Genomic DNA, 9,860 nt, shown 5'->3' with positions numbered 1-9,860 from the left:
GTCTCTGTACACAGAGAGCTGTTACCCTTCCCTTCATAGTTATGACAGTATCCTTGAGTCCAATATTTATTGGAATTCCTGCCAGGACTAAGGCACACTGAAATAGTGCTTGGAGAGTAGAAGTTGGTAACTATTCTGTGATTGAAGTAATATTTGATCAATCTTCATTCCAGAGCGGTCTCTACGAAAATGTCTGCAGCTTGTTTTGAAATTCCTTTTTATTGGAAAATCTTTGATGATCATGCTTTTACAGACTCATGCCAGCCAATTGCAGACACAACCTCTCTCCTTGAAGCAATTGATATTTACACTTTAAATAATCTTATCTGGAGTCTTGGTGACTTAAGCTATTTCTGAGTTATAGTGTAGGTTTCATTGGCAAATTAGCTCATTAAGGAAATGCTCCTATGTTTGTCCTGCAAATGAATAAAGAGGGTCAGGACTAGAACATAAAGCAGCAAATTTCCTGAGTATTCACTCAAACTTAAAATGAATTCACCTTGGCCATGCTCAGGCACTTTCTGTGTTCACATTTGGTAAACATTCATACAGTCAAGACTTATTTGCCCACATATTGGTCACTGCAAGTGATTTTTGAGCTGCACATTAGTTGTCTGTAACAAATTAATTTAATTTTACATGGGTTTGGGATACTGCTTGACATAGCAATTAAACAAACCTCATCAGGCTCTGATTACTACATTTGCAACTACGGTATGGCTTCACATGCCATTTTTCTGGGTAAAAGCTAGAAGATCAAGTAAGTTTAAACCCTACAGTCAGCCAATAAATATCACTGTAGCCTGATTTTACAAGAATAATACTTTGGGCAAGGCTTGCATAGTCCAGAAAGGAAAAAAGTTTCAAATAATATTTTTATTCTTAATTTTATGTACTTGGCAGTACCTAGAAACCACAGCCAAGATCAGGGCCTCATTGTTCTAGGTGTTGTACAAACATATATAATAATACAGTCCCTTCCTTGTTGTCTAAACCGGTAAAACAGACAAAAGGAGAAAGGAAGTGTCCACCATCTGTTAAAAAAGGAATACTGAGACAGAGAGAGATTGAGTAGGATTTTTCAAAAGTGCCTAAATTAATAGGACTTGTGCTCCTAAATCACTTGGGGACTTATGTAAATCTCATCTTAAGTGATGTGCCTAAGGTCCCACAAGAAATTCCTTGATGCCATACATTTTTTTTGCTAATCTGATGCCTCCTCTTGAGAAATTCACAGAGCAACATCTTTAGTCCTGTTACTGATTATAAATTACTGTCATACAGTCAGCAAACAGGAACAACACCATGTGACTTGTGGCGCATGAACAGAGTTAAGATTTCAAATGGCAACTTCAAATACTTGCTGCTCATTGATGATTTGGAGAATAAACAAACTACTCGATTTTTTTTTTTGTGCTAAGTACAAATGGTGACTAATAATAATGTTTGAAGACATCCAAATGCAGAAAGAGGCTAAGTGCATTGAATAAATTCCTCTCTCATTATCAAGATTCTCCATTCCCTCTGGAATTCCAATAATACCTAAATTATTTGTTTAATTTTGGTCTGGCAGACCATCAGTTTTCTGCAGGGGTGGTTGAAACAGTTACCATGTCAGATTGTTTCTGTCTGACTGTGGCCTGGATTCTGCAGTGCTCTATTGCTGCTCTTGGCAAGGCTGAAACAAAGGTGGATTTATCTCCAATTCTAGGCTATGCCAGGGGCCTGCTTGGCGCTCAGCACTATTTAGAGCAGTCCTAAGGCTGCAGTAAATTAGGCTAGCTCTAGGCCTGCTCTCAATTTGGTGGCTAGTAATGGCTGTCTTTACTATAACATCAGTACAGAAGAGCTAGAGCTCAGTACACTCCAGGCACACCCCAGTCTTTGTCTCCTCACCCGTCAGATGGGGGCAGGGAAGAGGCCTGGCAGAGCCATTATGCCCACTAATAACTTTGGTAAGGTCAGTAACTATCCTATATGATTTTCTGGTACTCACATTTTAGCCAGTTTTAGCACCTGCAGGTGTCAATTACATTGCCCTTCCATTGCCTTATTTTCTTAAGTAGCTATTTCTTTTTTAAAAAGCACTTTGCAAACAAGAATAGATTGACATTTCCTACAGGGAGTCCCTCATGCTAAAGTATTGAAGCTGTTTTGGGTCATTCTCTGTACAGTGTGGGACATGAGAACAACAAAGTGGTCAGGAAGTCAAGACTTAAAAATACAAGGAAGAAGGTTCTGAATGGGGTAGGAGATACAATCAACGTGTATGCCATCCATCTCACTTACACAGGTTCAGTGACTAAAACGCTAGGGAGAAAGATAGGTTGGGTTGGAGGTAGGACTGGTGATGTGTTCAAATCCAAAAGACAAGACAGATTTATTTATTTTTAGCAAAATACTAAGTTTTAAAGCATTACTTATGAACATCTGGAAAAGCGGTTGTCACACTTTCTCATATTACAGATCACTACTTAATATAGAGCTTCAGAGTGCAGATCACTACTTATATACCAAGATCCTGACATGGACCAAGCCTCCTATTCCTATGATGACTATAGTGACTGCTTACATTAAGGTAATATTAGGCAACTGTTAATGAGACGAGATGACATTAGCTGCTAGGACAGTGTTCGCTTCTCCACCTTCTGTGGGGATGTATTCTATAGGCTGTCCTTTAATGTGAAGTACTTATGAGCATAATAGGGTTCTGAAGTGAGTGTTGAGACTGCAATATATCCCCTGTGTGCCACAGAGGAATCCGTGTAGCAGCCTCAGTAGATGTACACCCTCTATTCCCAACCAGTCCTGATGCTTCCTGTCCCCTGCAGACTGTACGTGCAGCCCATGCAGAGCTGTGTTATGAACTGTGTAGCAGGTACACACCTAGGCAGGCAGAAAAATCTTCATTCTTCACATAGACAAACTGCACTGTTTCTGCTGCTGGGCATAGTCTGCACCCACAGAGATGAGAGCAGAATCTGCCACTTAGGGGAATTGTTTCCTTTTGCTCCCTTGCAGTGCTTATTTCATTGCCTGGATATGGGCCCAATTAAACCAGCTTGGTCCTTACATTTGGCTACAGTAATAAAGGATATTTGAATGACATTCTTCCCAGTCCTCTAATTGAGGACCATTTGAACATTCAAACTTGACTGCAAAAGCATTTCAGTAGCTGATGTACACCACTAAATATAAACCACTTTTGTTAGTCAGAGAGGCATCTTTTAAATAGCAACCTTTTTTTACATATTTAAATATGCTAAATGCTGAAATGTCTGTTCAATCACTACACTGAAAATTAAATGCAAAAATGTATATTAATGTGATGTGAGCACAAACATCAGGAAATAGAAAAATAAGTTTCTTATGGCAGCATTAAATGAGCAACATTGCATATATTTTGCTTTTTAGGCTTTCTGCATGGCCAAGTTAATATTGCTAAATCAACATTAATTTTTCACTTACTGATATGTCTTTGTTTAATTTACTTGGTGTTGCATAGTCCTAGGCATTGCATTCAACTCCCTTTTCATTTTTAAATGAAACAAGCAAAATGTGTGTTACAAGATGAAAAGTCAACATTTTTCAAACAATGTTGATTCAAGTTGACATTTCATTTTCAAAATGTCATCTTGAAACAAAATGTCAAAACAGTTTGTTTTGAAAATGTGTCAACAATTTCCCCCCCCCCTTTTTTTTCATCCAAAACTATTTGCCAAATTTGACTTGAATTCATGAATACTTTCAGAGCCCCCCCAAAATGCATTTTTTGGCAAAAATTTTATCTGCCAAATTTTTTTTGCCCCGCTTTATAGCAGACACCACTGTGGTCTAGCCAGTAGTGTGTGACAAAGAACCACTATCAGGCTGGAGTACCACATGTATATATTTACACAGTGTCTGTCCACCCATGCACTGAAGATGATTTTTTTTTTTTTAATATGGCCTTAGCCAACCTTCCCTTCTGCTCTCATAAGGGCAGCCTGAGAGGAATTGCTCTCTGTGGAGAGGAATGTGATTTGTGAAGGGAAAACTCAATGCTGCTCAAAAGTGATTTTATATAAAACTGTTATGCTTTTTGATAAAAAGAGAAAGTGTACCATAGATACAATATTTTTATATGTGAATACCTTTAGAAGTGGTCAAAATTTTTCATATTTTGAAATTTTAAATATTTTTTTGAAATTTTGACAAGAAAAGGAGGGAGGGTCAGAATCTGCCAATAGTGCTATGTTGATAAAATTTGCTTTCACCCACTGACCTTTATGTAGATGCACAGATGTAAAAGAGTGCCCAGATTGGGTCTGTGCTTATCTTTGGTGAATTGTTTCACTCATGTGTGCTCCTTTCAGATATTTATTTCAGAAAGAAGAGTGTGTGGCCCAAAATCTATTCTTTCAGACACAACAGCTCTGAACTGCTATTTCAGAATGCAGCAGGAGATTCTAGTGGAGAAGGGCTGATTTAGCCCCAGGGCCGGATTAAGATAGGGGCTTCAGGGGCTGCAGCCCAGGGCCCTGGCTCAGGGGGCCCCCGCAAAATTAAATCACTGGCAGCAATCTCCAACTCCAGAGCGCTAAAAGTCCCGCGGCACAGCGGGGTGCTCAGGCAGGCTGCCTGACTGCCGTGGCCCCATGCCAGTCCCAGAAGCGGCTGCCTGCTAGCACATCTCTGCGGCCCCGGCGGGGGGGGGGGGTGGAGGGGGAGAGGCAGCACTGCACACTGCCCCCACCCCCAGCACCGTCCACGCAGCTCCCATTGGCCATCTACGGGGACGGCACTTGCGGGCGAGGGCAGCGCACGGAGACACACTGTCCCTCTCCCCCCGGGGTCGCAGAGATGTGCTAGCAGCTGGCCGCTTCCAGGAGCAGCGTGGGGCTATGGCAGGCAGGCAGCCTGCCTGAGTCCTGCTGTGCCGCTGGCCTGGAACCGCCTGTGGTAAGCGCGTCCCAGCCACAGCCTGCACCTCGCACCCCTCCCGCACCCCAACCCTGTGCCCCACCCCAAAGCCCCCTCCTGCACCAAACTCCCTCCCAGACCCTGCACCCCCTCCTGCATCCCAACCCCCCTGCCCCAGCCCCATCCTGCATCAAACTCCCTCCCAGGAAAAAGACTTGTATACAGGGACCCCACAAAATCTAATAGCCCCGGGCCCACAGGAGAGTTAATCCAGCCCTGCTTAGCCCTCCCATGGACAAGAATGGCTCAAATACAGCAGCATAAGTAAGGAAAGTGAGTTTTACACACACACACACACACACACACACTTTTTATATATATAAAAAATGTGAGAAGAGTTGATCTTATTCACTTAGCCCCGTTGCGTTACCTGTCTAAAAGATTCAAATAGCATAACACATGCAAAATCACATTAGATGCTTATTATCTGACTAGTGTCTAGAGTACATTTACCATTATCATATTTTATATCCTGCTTTTGAAAATATTAAAGGGTGCTATGAACATATTGTTCGTACTGTATTTTCTAAAGCTGCATGCATAATTCGCTGCCAGCTACCTATGGGTGCCACCTTTAATTCATTGTGCTAATGAAGTACTTTAGGAAATGCACTCTGCACATTGCAACTGGCAAAGAAATTTTTTTTTTTAGCATTTTATCTGAGCAGCAGCTGTTTCTTGGTATGAAAATCCTCGTGGCAAAGCACAAGTCTTTACTTCTGGTGATAAGCCAGGCAGGAGTCCTGCTACTCTAATGACTGAAAATAATCAGAGATTTGCAGGCAAATGAGAAGTATTTCTAATATTTTCTCAGCTGCTCATTTTGCAGCTACTTTATTTTATCTTCATTTGCACTTTCCTTTTTTAGGATGAGGCTTTCATTTTAGATACCTCTCTACCTTCAATGTATTTGACAAATCACAGAGCACTGCTATCTGCTACTGATGTTCAGTTTGTGCAAATTCAAATTATTGACCATTCCACCCATTGCTTACGTTAAGTGGTCTTGTGACTCAGAAGTAAAGCTCTGCAAATATATATGTGGATATAGCTTCAAATTTTATAACAATTTGCTTTGATTTTGTCTGCATCTATTTATGTTCAGTTTCAAATATATCATATCATATATATCATATCTCATATTTAATTACCAGTAGGAATATTGCAAAAACAGATTGAAAGGAAATAATGGTGTAAGCAAATTTCAAATTCTTAACCTGATGAATTAGTCATCCAATCAGGAAACAGAAACATACTGTGTGACATGAATTTCAGATTTCATACACTCACAATGAACTGCCTGTGAACAAGCTATGAACCAAGAATTAGTGATAGAGATTAATTTACCATTTTAAAGAATTAATATATTTGAAAAAAAAAATACAATCTGTTCAGACAGTCCACTAATAGAAAGGTATCTAGATTTGTGAAACAATTTTATAAGGACTATTCACCCTGCTCTGCTCAGAAGTCATTCCTTCGTTAAAAAGAAAAAAAAATCCCAGTAGCTACGGCATCAGTAAAAACTAAATATGTTAATGTAGTATATTTTGTATGGTATTTAGAAGATTATATGCCTAACACCATCCTCCGTTGTAATTAGTCAACTTCTTAAAGAAGGTGAGGAATATAAGAATGAAACAGTAAAAACAAAATTAATAAATTTCTCTTCAATGTTGGAGAACCCCAGTGTGGAATATAAAAGACTAATTACTACTTCTAATTACAAAGAAGTCTTGCCTTCACTTATATTTGAAACCTATCTCTCTAGAAACATGGCTCTCAGATTTAAATCTCGCAGTAGGCAGGAACATAGCAAAAGGTAATTCCTTTAAACATAAGTAAAAAAGACGTTAATGAGGAAGATGGCACCTTGGCAGACTATATACTAGAATGGAGAGAGTGTGTGTGAATGTATGGGAAAGTAGGGACTTGCACTGTTGGTGCAAAGATAAATTCTCTTGGATTTTTATTAAAGATTCATTTAAATTAATGAAGTTGTTAACAATGGTAACTGACCTTATTACATCTGAAAATCCCAGGTCTTATCATGCATTCAAACAGGAAATGAATTGTGTGTGCCTAGTCCAGGCTGGAATCTGGTAGTTACAATAAAGCTACAAACACCAGAGAATGCAAATTTTTATGCCAGAAATTGCACCCATCATTGTCTTCACTCCATCTGCACAATAGTGTCTTCTCAACCTGGGCATTTTTTACGAAGTTGTCATTTTGGTGGGATTGTTTGGAGGCAACATAGTTTCTGTAAACTATATGGCAAGTGTCCAGAGCAGACCATCCTGCAAACAGGATCTAGAAGCTGTGGTCAATCTTTCTGGCTATTCCTGATGAATAAGTCTCCCATAGGTACAGATTTGACTCTTCAAACATCCTAAATCTCTGTGAGGAGTTTGAGAATGTGGAGAGTCACACACACATTGGACCCTCTCTTTATTTATGGTGCTCATAATCACCACAGCTCTGGGATTTCTGGCAACAGGATCTTGCAAGGGCCAACCCAGGGTTCAGCCAGTCTTCCAGCTCCATTGGGCAGCTTCTGTACGTTTTTCTCAGGAAGGTTAATAAATCTATTGACTTCCCCTGAGACTAACACCACCAATAGCAGATCACAATAAAGCTAGAAGATTGCCCCCATCCTGTCACCCTTGAGTGCAGTAATTCTTATTCCACTAGGTGGCCTGCAGGAACAGGAAAGGGGTTCCATTCTTTCAATGTGCAGATAGTTTGTAATGCAAATCTACACCTGATGTGGTATGCATGCTAATTTGGAAATTAGACATGCTGCTCTTTGCTTATGCCCTTAGACATTCTTTCTCTTGGTAACCGAAAATGATGAAGCCTTAATGAGCAATGCCAATTAGCATATGATTTGCCACTTGTGGATGCAACACTTGTGGCCATGCTACTGTTTAGCAATGTCTGATTTATGCTGTTAGGAACTTGGGCACAATTAGGCCCACTAGAAGTACCGATGGGGCCTTCCTACCACAATAACAGGATCTCATGAGCAGAATTTCTAACTATCAGATGGCGTAGAATTGTCTGAATCCAGCTTTCATCAGACAATTTTCAATGTCTGTCTCAGATCATGGCAAATTATGGAAAATAATAAGAGGCTGCAGGGGCTGTGGTTGTTATGCTGGAAGGTGTTAATGGCTGCCATCAAGTGAATCTTTGATCTGTAGACAAGTACAAACTTTGTTAAAGCTGATGGGTGTGCTATGCAGCCTTCTTTCAGACTAAATGGAAGAAGCAATTAAATGCCCCATTATGTAGTGATAAATAAAAAGGAATTCACTGAAGAATATACCTGATTTCAATAATCCATATTTCTTCCTAATGGAAATAATCCTGCAGGGCCCTGTATATTGGCCAAAGGGACAACATGCTAATGAATATTGGAAACTGCCTATATTCTCACTAGCTGATTTCCAACAGAAGCTTTGTCACTTGTCTAGTTGAATATTTGTGTGTCATGAGGACTTATACTTTTTGTCCTTTTTTTAAATCAGTGATTTACCAATATGAGTGGCGGATTAGCCACTGGGCCCACAGGACCTGTGCCCAGGAACCCCGGACAACTAGGGGGCCCACTGCTTCCACCACCTGGTGGGTGCATCGGGGATAGCCCCTGCACCCGTCCCCGTCAGAAGCCACAGGACAGGGGAAAACCCCCCAGCAGCCTCCCCTACCCTGTGCCCGGCAGAAGCCACGGGAAAGGGGGAAGCCCCCCAGCAGGTCTCCTGACATTGTCCCGGGCAGAAGCCATGGGGCAGGGGAAGCCCCACCCAGCGGCCTCCCCTACCACATCCCAGGTAGAAACTGCGGGGCAGAGGAAGCCCCCAGTGCCACAACCAATCCCTGTCAGAAGCCATGGGGCAGCAGGGGAAGCCCCTGTGCCTGACCTCACTCTCCGGCAGAAGCACCAGGTAGGTGAGGTAGGAGAATCCCCAGTGCTCCAATCCTGGTCCCCTGCAGAAGCCTGGTGGGTGACAGGGGAAGCCCTATTACCCGGACCCCCACTGTGGCCCTGGGATGGGAGGAGCTCTCACTCCCTGCTGAAGCCCAGGGGCTGCAGCATGGGAACAGAGCTTCTGTGTCTTGGGGACGCAGTGGCGGGGGGGCAGAAAGGAGCAAACAGGTTATGGGGGGACTCTGGGTGGAACAGGGTGGGACCCCGGGGAAGTGTCAAAAAGAGTTGGGGCTGTGGGCAGGGCCGCAGGTGAAAGGGGCAGAATGGGGGCGGGGCCACAGGTTGAAGGGGTGGGGAGGGGCCCCCCACTTGCTCTGGCCCTGGTCCCTAGGAAACCTTAATCCACCTCTGGAGTTAGTAAATAATGTATAGAATACTTCCTTTTATGAAATGAAGTAGGAGGCTATTGCCTGTGGAACATGCCTGCCATCAGCAGCTTTGGAAACCTGTATTTTTGTGGCACCCCAAGAAATTATTCTAAAACAGTAGCACTTTGTATAGATCACTAGTGAACTGGTTGTATTCCCTGGCATCTTTTCCTAGGTTGTATATTTACAGAGACAGAAATTGTATGTATGGCAGGGGATTGCTGCCACACACAGTAGCCCTACTGTTAAAGCATTTTTGTAGTCCCTTAGAAATAACAGATTTGGGTTTCATTTCTTTTCCTTTTTTAAGCTGTCACTTTTATAAGTAACCATTTTAAGCATTCTCCCACCGTGGGAGGGAATTTTTTTTCATATTCATACCATATAATTTTGTGGTAACCCTGCTGCATGCATCCACACAAGCATGCTCATCAGTCAGAGTGTAGGTGCTGTTGCCTGGAGGATGTGGACGGTGAGGTGAGGGGGAACAAGCTCTGTATGCTAACTGCTGTATGTACTGTCTAGACGTGCTGGGA

Source organism: Terrapene carolina, unplaced genomic scaffold (assembly GCF_002925995.2).
Source record: "Terrapene carolina triunguis isolate 2854851 unplaced genomic scaffold, T_m_triunguis-2.0 Scaffold42, whole genome shotgun sequence".
Taxonomy (NCBI): domain Eukaryota; kingdom Metazoa; phylum Chordata; order Testudines; family Emydidae; genus Terrapene; species Terrapene triunguis.
This window is presented reverse-complemented; position numbering follows the sequence as displayed.